Source organism: Salminus brasiliensis, chromosome 8 (assembly GCF_030463535.1).
Source record: "Salminus brasiliensis chromosome 8, fSalBra1.hap2, whole genome shotgun sequence".
In the NCBI taxonomy this organism is placed as follows: Eukaryota; Metazoa; Chordata; class Actinopteri; order Characiformes; family Bryconidae; genus Salminus; species Salminus brasiliensis.
In genome coordinates, this window is record NC_132885.1 from 6309515 (window position 1) to 6321295 (window position 11781).

The following is an 11781-nucleotide window of genomic DNA, read 5'->3' on the forward strand; positions in this document are numbered from 1 at the left end:
TAAATCTTCACGAGCACTCCCTTCCAGTGGCATCTTCGGCTGTTTATTGTGCAATTCATTCTCCAGGATTACGACGGCGGGTTTCTCTGGGTCTGCTAAAGCCTCCCGATGCCGGGTGTATGGCTAATCTAATACATAACTCCATGATTTGTTTAATGGATGAGGCTTAACAGTGCAGGGCCCGCCAATAAAACCCATGCCTCCGGAGGCCCTCCCGCGCATACAGATTCCACACGCACAATATCCAAGTAATGAAGCGGCTTTATCAAACTAGGCAGGGGCGTATTTTTACTGGTGTCCCTCCACCCCCCAACCCCCACCCCCCTACACACTATCTCTCATTACACTCCCTGCATTCAAAACACACCAACACCATTCAGCGGCACGGCACAAAAGACCTACAGCACTGCACTCTGGGCAGCCGCAACCATTCGTCTTCCGGGGAGCGCCGTTCCCTGACAGGCGAGCATGTCAGCAAACACTGACGTTCATACCGCAAACTGAATGTCAATAATGCTATAATATGACTGGGGACCTTAATTGCCTCAACAAAGCCTTGGCGAAGCTTTTGACTGCATGTATGGGCTGCTGCTGCTGGGGTCAATGCAGGTGGGAGCGAGGCAGGGTTGGGGAAGGGCCTTCACAATGACTCTCCACTCTCAATAAGAAGCCCCACTTTCGAACCCCTTTAGAAGATTTACAAGATCAAATCAGGTACAGCTATGGTTTCTCAAATCCGTGGTCATGTGGTCAACCTCTAAATGACGTCGGCAGTAAAGTGGTATGTACTTTATGCAGAAAATGTTAGAAGGACATCTTGAGATATTAGAGGATATTACGTGAAGATGTTTGGTCCATTCTTTGATCTGCAAGTGTGAAGAACCTTCAAAGGCAATTAGCCATAGCCATAACATTTAGACAGCTGAAGTGAAAAGCATTGATTACGTTCATCTACAGTGGCATCAGTGAAAGAGGTGGGCTATACATATTAGGCAGCGAGTGAACAGTCAGTTCTTGAAGGAATCTGAGACACCTTAACAAGGGCCAAATTGCAATGGCTAGTCGACTCAGAGTCAGGACATCTCCAAAACATTAGGCAGGTCATGTGGGAAGTTCTTAGCATGTGTGGGTCAGTACCTACCTAAAGTGCTCCAAGAAAGGACGACAAGGTGAACTGGTGACAGGGTCATGATCACCTAAGGCTTATTGATGTGATCCATGGAGGCCCCACCCACCCACCTCACAACTTACAGGACTTGTGGACACCAATCCAAGCCATGACAATAAAACCAAGTGAATAACATTGATTATCTGGTTACAATGTGATCAAGAGGTGGGCTCTACATATTAGGCAGCAAGTGAATGGCCAGTTCTTGAAGGTGATGAGGAGGAAATTGGAAGCAGAAGCGTAAGAATCTGAGACACTTTGACGAGAACCAAAAAAGTGATGGCTAGACGACTGGGTCAGAACATCTTGTGGAGGTCGTGTGGAGTGTTCTTGGTATGCAGTGAATATTATTACCTAACCTAAGTGCTCCAAAGAAGGACAATTGCTCAATGGGCGACAGGGTAATGGCGCCCAAGGCTCTCTGATGCACGTAGGGAGTGAAGGCCAGCCAGTCTGGTCCATTTTTCTAGAAGAGCTATTGTAGCACAAATACCTGAAGACCTTAGTACTGGCTATGACTTGTGGAGTCCAGTCCTGAATGGGTTCAGAGCTGTTATGGAAGCATAACTGTCTAACGTTTCCAAGACATGAGAATGTCCTGAGGAGGTCCTGGTAACTTTACAAGTGTTGCTAATATTGAGAGGAGGCAACTGACCATCATTTAGCATTGCTCCAATCACATCATGCATTAATAGCTTCTGGATTCGGAGTGAGGAAGTTCATCCTTGATCAGTTCGCACTTTCTGCATACGGTTGAACAGAATTACACTTGACAAGAGCTGATCTTGGACCAGCGTACTTACTCTGAGTAGCTTGGCCATTCTTAGCCATCTTAGCATGTTTGGCTGCTCTTGTTTACTCCACTGAGCTTCTTCAAGCATTACTAATCAAGCTCCTGTCAGTAGAGGGGGTGCACTTTGGCCTTACTGAAGTTGAACCTGCCACCATCACTAAGCTAAAACTGTTGGAATTACTGGTTGGGCCTACTGACGATGATGCAATACATATGCAAGATATATGCCTCTTAAATCAGACAGGAATACGCTGTGTAATCTGGTCTCTTTACATTTCTAAAGTAGCTGCAGAATGCACATTTGTCATACTTCTGAGCAGGGGCACTGACCTACCAATAGTTTTCCCCCTGCACACTGATGAGCACAATTATTCAGACAGGGGCACGTGATCCTGGCTCATGCAGATCTGAGATGCGACACGTGGGTCGGGTTTAGCTAAGCCTTTTATGCTGTACAAATCAGCCAGACTAAGTTTTTGTACACATGCATATCAGAGAACGCAGCAGAGGATTACTTTGAAGGACATTTTGGACATTTCCTAATAGTGGGCTTATCCATGCATCTGATATATCATCTCAGCAAGGCCAGCTCTAGCCTCTGCCTGGGCACTCCTCCACACCTACACATTGCAAACCAGTTCCTCACAGTGAATAATCCCATGTGAGCTTTATACTCTTCATATGTAACACGCAAATCATGATTTTACATTTACAAGGTTTCCAAAGTCGCACTGGAAGTCGCTAGTGTTGTGGGAGGCTTTCTAAAGGTGAATTCCTGCTGTGATTGGATGGCTGGGTGGCATATTTAATCATCTGATTGGTGCAGAATGTCTGTCTGTATAGAGTTGAATGTAATACAGATTATTCTGTAGATGTGGTGAAGATCAGCTTAGTCTTAAAACATAAACCTGTTGTTCTTCCAACTTTTAACCCAGCTACATTTTTATCCCTTTATTAATATATTGATAATTATTTGGTAACCATTTGATTTAGCATATCTTGTGAGTCCCACAAGGTTCTATTTTAGGGCCTATTACACTGATGTCAGTTATGACAGCAATCTACGTAGTTACGACAGTTAAAACAACTGTGTGGGCTAACACACAGTAGGGTCTAAAGGGGTTAAACTATGTAATAACACTGTAGTAACCCAATATTTTAGAAGGCCGCCCCCTGGTGGCCACAGGTGGAGATGGTCCTGGTTCTCTAAAGGTCAGAGCAAAGTATGCTGACTACATTATATATTAGATATAATGCAATGTATAAACTTGAAGGCTAGTTTAGCCAAGATGCCTTGTGAGTGTGAAGATTTATATAAGTGGCTTCTGTTTTAGGGGACTAATAATGGGTTCTTTTATCCACTTCTTCATGGTTAAGGTTGTGGAGGATCTTGCACCTACCAGGAATCATCGGGCACAAGGCAGGAATACCCCCTGGGCAGGGCACCAGTCCATCGCAGGGGAACAGGACATACATATTCACTGAAACTTAGAGGTTTAGCAAAGCAAAGCCATGTTAGCAAAGCCAGTTCACCTACCATGGGTGTTTTTTGGGAGTACACCAGGGAATCTGGAAGAAATCCAAGGGGACACATGGGGAACACACCAAACACCAACAATAATTTGGGATATAGCTTTTATAGTTCTAATTAAGGCTAGTTCTACAATGAAGGCCACCGCTGCCAGCTTTAGGGTCTCATTTCTAAAATCATCCAGCCATCCATCCATTTACCTATCCAGTGAACATGCTGTGGGTCCAAAGCCTACCCGGAATCATTGGGAGCTAGGCAGGAATACCAGATAATACAGTGCTGCATAAACACCTAATTCCAGGGGGTAAAAGTGAGGTTCCTAATACTATCCATGCCTTCTGCAGCTGTAGGTAGTATAAAGTCACTGTCTGGTTTCCCCTTCCTTTTCTTGATGGATACAAAAACCTTCTGAGTCTCTTAAACCACCATAAATCTCTACAGCTGAGCTCTGAGACTACTTCTAATGCCATGAACAACTACATATGAATGCCCTGTGTAACACTTCCAACACTTCAATTCCAGTAGAAAGCAGCACCTCAGTGGAAGAGCATCCTCAACTTCTTGAGGTTGTGACTTGATAAACCAGCTCCTTTGTCACCACGATTTGTCAACAGAAGACGGCGGCCTCATCTACAATCTGGATCCACAGTGTGTGCCGAGGTGCAGTTCAGTGGGTTGTGTAAAACCACAGCATAAAACGTGTCATTTTTTTAAACAGATTCCACATTCGGGCCGATAATTTCCCCTCACTCCGATGGTCTGTGGCCAAATGTGATATTTAGGGCCTCCATCTTCTGGCTTGCACTCAGTCATCCTTGTGTGAAAGCGGCCCAGTGTGTGTCGTGCTCCAGAGGTCCCTTGGAGAGTGGAAGTCGCTGAGCAATGAGCAGAATTACCGCATTACGTCCAGACCATTACGTGGGCACTGCCTCAGCAAACCACACTCATCACAACTTTAGTGGAGGAATCAGTGAGTGTGTAATCATTTCCCGTTCGGTGAACGCTTCCCGCTCCCGTCCTCATGCTTGATGCGTTCTGAATAATGCCAGGAGGCCGCCGGCCATGGCCTGAGTGCTCGGCGCGGTGCGGAAATGTGGAAATGCATCTAGCAGATACGCATTGGCCGTTTGGTTCAGGTCTTGAGAAAATAATCCTTCTGGGGCGTCTGATCTTGATGGGAAACAAATGAACGCGCCAGAAAGACAGAGAGAGACTAAGAGAGAGACAGAGAAAGACCAAAGACTGCTGGCGGCCTGTCGCCTGCCTTCCTGAGAGAAATAATGGCTACCACATGTCCTTGTGAAGGTGATGTAGATTAGACAGCTTACATTGCAAATCACTGACTGGTCCAAAGTTCAGAAAAGGCCAGATATGTCAAGTGACGCTTGGATGAGGTGGAGAGCAATATTTCTCACAATATTAATGGACTGTGGGATAGCGCCCCTACACAGGCCTGCCTCTCCATGATAGTCAGGACAGGACGCTGAGCCAATGAAATGGCGATTTCTTGTGCAATGGTGCCATCTAGAGGATCAATGAGTCACTGATGTGTCATTTGAAGAGATATCTGTTGAACTGCATTGCCATTTTGCAGTACAAAGTCCCAGAAGGCTTTCTGCTGGGTGTCACACACTGATATTGGACAGAAATCATAGGTAGATGCTAATAAGTGATATTTTAATGAGAGTAGGTGTAGGTGCAGAATTTTGTAATAGGATTAGGAGTTCTATAGGTCAAACAGTTGGACAACAGGCCATGCATTACTGTTAAATTGGGCAGGATTATGATTGAGCTGAACAGCAACAGTAGTAGGTGGCCAGGCTATCAATGTCAAGCCACACTGAATAGTGTAATATAAAAAAAACAATGGACAAGTCCCAACTGTGAACTGATTAGTTACTAATTATTAGTTAATTTTATATATATATATATATATATATGTGTGTGTGTGTGTGTGTGTGTGTGTGTGTATGTAGAACATCCCTGCTGAAATATGCAGTTCAATACTAGCTTTTGTAAAGCTGGTCTCATATCATTAAATCAAATCAAATGTATTTGTATGTTGTCACAAAGCAGCTTCACTACCAGCTACACCATCAGTTTTCAGTAAAATAACAAGAAATCAACAACATAAGAAGACCTGAAAACCTAAGAACCCCAGTGAGCAGCCAAATGCCACAATGGCAAGGAGAAACTCCCTCTGGAGAAAGAAACATTGGGAAGAACCAAAACTCACAAGGGGGACCCGACCCATCCTTCTCTGGTCAGAACTATTTATAAATTATTGATAAAAATCACAGAACCACCCAAACTGTTCAGGTGTGCAGCATATTCATAATCATAATATGTTAATCATGGTGTAGTAGAACGGAATATAACCATGGCAGTGGTGGTCAGAGTAATGATGGTTAATAGGGGTAATAATATTAATAGTGACAGAAAGTTAAGAGTCCATGTAGGTCTGAACATGGTCATTAGGCAGGTAGCAGTGGTAAGAGGGTGTGTAGCTGGTCTGGAATGGGTGGTGCTGGAGCCTGGTGGTCGGACTGGTGGGTGGCAGCTGGTCTGACGCAGGTAGAGGGGACTATGATGGTAAGCTAGTTAGTTAACCAGCTTTTTCATTTATGGCAAAGCGTAACCAGCACAGTGTATTATTATTTTAGTCATGTTGGTCCACCAGTGTAGTCTTGCCGGTCATGCTGGTCAACATGCTTGGTGATGCTGGTGAATCCACATGGTCAAGCTTGGTCATGCTGGTTGATTAGCTTTGTCTGGTTGATCATGCCTGTAGCTAATCATCAAACTCTATACCCTGTGCTGATCCTCCAGCTTAACCAGGAATCTGCTGTTCAGCAGGGGTAATAGAAGTAAGATAGACACATCAAAGGTTAGTTTACTTAAATACCCATTATGCACACTTCTTTGAGTGTGGTTATTATGGATCTCTTCAGCTTCTGGACAAAAACAAGGGGACAGCCTTGGGGATAATGTGTTGCTGTTGTTGTTGTTGTTTTTGCACAGGCCCTCTGTAAAAGTATGGAGGTAATATAACAAGGCTGTAAATAGATTTGTTAAATATATATGTAAGCATGTTAACCCTGACCAAGGTCAGATACTAATTATTTACATTTACATTTATATTTAGGGCATTTAGCAGACGCTCTTCTCCAGAGCGACTTACAAAAGTGCTTTGCTATTTACTTAAGAAAAACCTCAGCTAGTTCAAATAGACTAAAAATTCAAAGATACCTCTAATCTTAGACTCTACTAAACACAAGTCAGTAAGGAGGCCACTCTGCTATTCACCCAAGTATTCTCTGAAGAGGAGGGTCTTCAGTTTGCGTTTAAAGACAGCGAGCGACTTTTATAACATTTTTATTTATATAATTATTATTTATAAAATTATATCAAAGAACAACTTAGTAAGTACCTAATACATGCATTTCTGGGCAACTTCAAACACTAGCACATTTTATGTTTACCAATGAGACGTTCTGACAACTTTTAAAGTGGTTCTGAAAATGTCCCTGGGGCAATTTTATAAAATTAAACAACTTGTGTGATAACAAGATGTGGAAATAGAAATGCTGCCATCTGCTGGACAGCAATGAGAATAGCAACACAAAGCAAAATTCTGACAATCCTTTACAATCAGGGCTAGTGACCTTTAAACGTTTCCTTTTTTTTGTGAAAATTCTAAACATAAAATGAATTTAATTCGAAATTAAAAATGTATTGATGCTAAGAACAGATTGTTTGAGTAATTATTAACATTAACCTGTAAAGGCTGAACTCTGAGATGCGTAAAGTTAAGGATACATACAAATACACTAAATAAAATGAAAAAAAAAAAACTTTAATGTCAAAAATATATTATTATTATTATTATTATTATTATTATTATTATTATTATTATTATACGTAAATTCCCCCATCCACCCCTAGAGGGCAGGAAAACATCTGGATAGGTTGAAGTGAGTCACTGTGAGTTAATTCTTTGTATTGCTGCAGTTACATTTTAATGTAAGTAAATTGTAATAACCCACTATTCATCAGTTATTAGTCTTGACTACTTATGATTTATGAGGTATTGTAAATTATTTGAAGGACTATGATGCTTACACTATATGTCCGCATATTTGTGGACACCCCTTCCTTCTAATGAATGCATTCAGCTACTTTAAGTTGCACTCTTTTCTGACATAGAAGCTCAAATTCACATAAACACACACATAGAGATTTCCTTGTCCTGTAGAGACGTATTGCCAATAGAATAGGACACTCTTGAGCAGATAAACAAGCATGAACCTTCTGGCACCATGTCTAATGTCAGGTGTGGGCTAGAAGGGTATAAAACCCCCCAGCATTGAGCTGTGGAGCAGTGGAGCTGCAGTGTTCTTTGGAGTGATGGATGGTTGGTGCTCCATCCAGTACTTTTTGGTTTTGGAGTTGAGGAGTCAGGGATGAGGTACAGTGGAGATCATCCCACATCCTGACCTCACTAACACTCTTGTTGTTGAATGCAATAAAAACCCTCACAGCAATGCTCCTTCACAATCAAGTAGAACGCCAGCCTTCTTCCCTGGACAGTAGAGACAGTTACTGCAGCTATTACTGTATGTGATGTAGTTATGAGAGTGGGTGACTGGGTGGCCGGGTGGGCCACATACTGGCTGTCAAACAGGAGTTTAAGGGGTTAAGTAGTAAAAATAAGCTGGGCTTTAAACATTAATGAATTAATGAAGTCTTACACTTTGCTTAGAAGTCGGTCACTGGAGAAGCTCCTCTTCAGATGCTTTCAGTCCAGTGGTTAAAACAGCTTGGAGAAGTGAAATGTCTATAATGAAAGGGTTACAGGCCATAGCTGTGGCTGAAAGTGGGGCAAGGTGCATGGAAGCCGTGGGTTATATATGTCAAGCTATTATTACCACACACACTTACACAAAGACACACATACACACACACACACACACCCTGGGGTTATCACCATAAAATAGCAGCAGACTAGGTATTTATATGGTCCTCTACACTCTCAAAAATAAAGGTGCTTCAATGGCTATTTAAATGATGCCATAGATGAACCAGGTTTGGTTCCATAAGAACCATGTTTGTAATAAAGATGTGTGAAGAGGTGTGAAGAACCTTTTAAAGGTTCTTAGGAAACTTCACTTGATTTAAAGGTCATCTAACTCACATATCAATAACAAATATGGTTCTGTATGGAACCAAAAGCCCCTCTTCGCCAAGTAATATACCTTAGAAGAACCACTGTTGGCTCCATAAAGGACCAAGGACTACTACACTACTACTACTACTACTACTACTATAAACTTTGTTCTTTATGGAACCAAAAGTGGTTCTTTTGTGGAGCCACTCAAAGAACATGTGAAGCACCTTTATTTTTAAGAGTCTAGATGTTCTACAGTAATGACTTTTCAGGGGAAAGGACTCTTAAAGGGCCTGTGCCCTACATTTCCTGAAGTGTAGAGAAGTGTGAGCGTGAGGAACCTTTAAAGACCCTTACAAATATGGTTCTACATGGAACCAGTAGTAGTAATAGAGATGTGTGAGTGTGGAGAACCTTGTAAAGGTCGGAAGAACCTTCCCTTGGTAAACTGGCATTTACCATAGAGCATAGTTGTTCTACAATGGTAATGTCTCAGGATGAATGGTCAGGAGAAGTGAATTAAAAGGGTCTATTTCTTATATCTGACCTCAGGGTCACCGATGGCATTTACACTACATGGACAAAAGTATTGGGACACCTGCTCAATCATTGTTTCTTCTGAAATCAAGGATATTAAAACGAGTTTATATTGATCTTGCTGGAGTAACTGCCCATACTGTCCAGGAAGCAGGCTTTCTACTAGATTTTGGAGAACATTGCTTTAAGTATTTGATTGCAATCAGTGACAAAAGTGTTAGTGAGGTCAGGATGTTGGATGACCACCAACCGATGTCATTCCCAGCTCTCCAACCCCCAAAAGTATTGGATGGAGCACCATCCATCATTCCAGGGAACACAGTTATTTCACTGCTCCACAGCTCAATGCCAGGGAGGGCTTTATACCCTTCTAGTCCATGTCTGGCAATACTTAGAAGAGGTGTCCACAAATTAGACAGTGAATGTGCCAACATCTGGTGTAAAGCCTTCTCAGAAGAGTGCACTTCACATCATTGGCACTATTAATATCGATAAGTAGGTGTCTACAACCTTCCGGACCTGTAATGTTACCTCAAGGTTCTTAAACTCCACCATGCACAGCAGCACAATGTACATGAAGGCCAATTACAGTGTAAAGGAGGTGCACAATCATCCACATTGTCGTGAGCGTCATTCAGTTCGCAGCTGATTGTGGCTGTGATACAAAGTATGAGTGCTGTGGTTTGTCTATTCTGGTATCACACTTAACAGTGTCACACTCGAAATGTTTGATTGGAACTTGTAACTGTGAGAATTAACAGTACTGCAGACTTGTACCCTAGACTGGCTGCCACTTCAAGGGCGTAGTGTAAAACAGAACATTCTGGGAATGAGTCAAAGCAGAGAGATAACCCACAAACCATGGCAGTCATCTCTGCACCATCTAACCCCCACCCCTCACCCCCCACCCCCCCCGAAACAGGCCATCTCCTTTTCTGATCTACACTCTATACATGAGTCGCTTCCTTACACTCAGAGAGAGACAGAGAGAGAGAGAGAGACAGACAGACAGACAGACAGAGACAGCAGCACCCACACATCCCATCAGCCAGTGATCCAGTCTGGAATTAAGACATCCGAGGTCTCGTTGTGGGTTACTGCTCTGATCTTCTGAGTCATAGACAGGCTTGGCCTGTTCCGTTCAGCTTTAACCCCTTCAGTTCTGCAGCAGTTTACATCCTAGGTGTGTTATTCAGTAATTACACACAGATGGATTATTTTTAAGTTAAAAATTAATTTAGGAGTAAAAAAACTCAAAAAATGCAAACTCAACTCACCCAAATCCGAGTCATATGCTCGCACCATCCAATCCCAGACTATAGATACCAAGCATTAGTCCCTGTTTTTGTTTTGCATACTACGATACATAGAATGTGACTTTAGTTGGGGTGAAAAATGATCAAATGCGGTTGTACAAATCTATTTACCACCCTGACATTTCGCTAGGCCTCTACACCCCACAGCTTTAACTCTGTACATTCTCCATCAGTTATGTTGTAAAGCTTATTTTTCAGTAATAAGATCAATAAATATGAGCTTATATGTTTATATTTTCAGATGTGAGGAACCTAATGTTTTGTCTTTCTCTTAGTTTTCCCACAAATGTTGGCATTGCCATTTTTAATTCTCTAGCTAGAACTACCCTACCCTCACCCTCCACACCCCATCACACAAAGGGTGAGCACTACCCAATACTTCCTCTGATTGTAATGAATGTCTTCAGCTACTTTAAAGTGCATCCATTGCTGACACAGAGGAGCAGATACACACAATCAACTTGTCTAGTCCCTTTATTACCAATAGATTAGGACTCTCTGGAGCAAATAAATATGATATTACACTGTAAAAATGAAAAAGTTAAGAAAACTCTACATTTCAAGGCAACTTACTGCACTACATTTTTGAGTTTTGAAGAAAACCACTGACAGTTAATAATCTGTTAATGCCAAATAATAATCTATTTTACATAAATAAAACCTTTTTTTTTTTAAAGTAGTAAGTATTATAAACAACAAAAGTTATTCCAACGTATTATTATCATCTTTTATCTCAAAAATGCACTGTAATAAAAAGGTGACCCAGGACACCTAGTTTTTTAAATTCAATTTTAATTTTAATTTTAAATTAATTTAAGCTCTGCTGACAACCCTGGAATCTAGGACAAATTTAAGTTGTGTCAATTGATTGTTTTATATGAAACAAATTCATCCAATTAGTCCAACTAAATATTTAGTATTATATTAAGTTAATAACTGGACATTTTCTTCATTCATTAATTGACTAACATTGACTATCTGCATACTAACTAACTGACACTTAAGCCAGGCAGCGAACCATTATGTGAGATGTATGTGTACACCTAAGAGAAGGTGCAGGCTAGAGGGGCATAAAGGGATATAAAGCCCCCAGCATTGGGCTGTGGAGCAGTGGATGGAGCTCCTTCCAATAGTTTTGAAAGAGTTGGGGAGTTGGGGATGATGAGGTGGGGTGGTGATCATCAAACATCCTGACCTCACTAACACTCTTGTTGCTGAATACAATCAAATCCTCACAGCAATGCTACTCCAAAATCTAGTAGAAAGCCC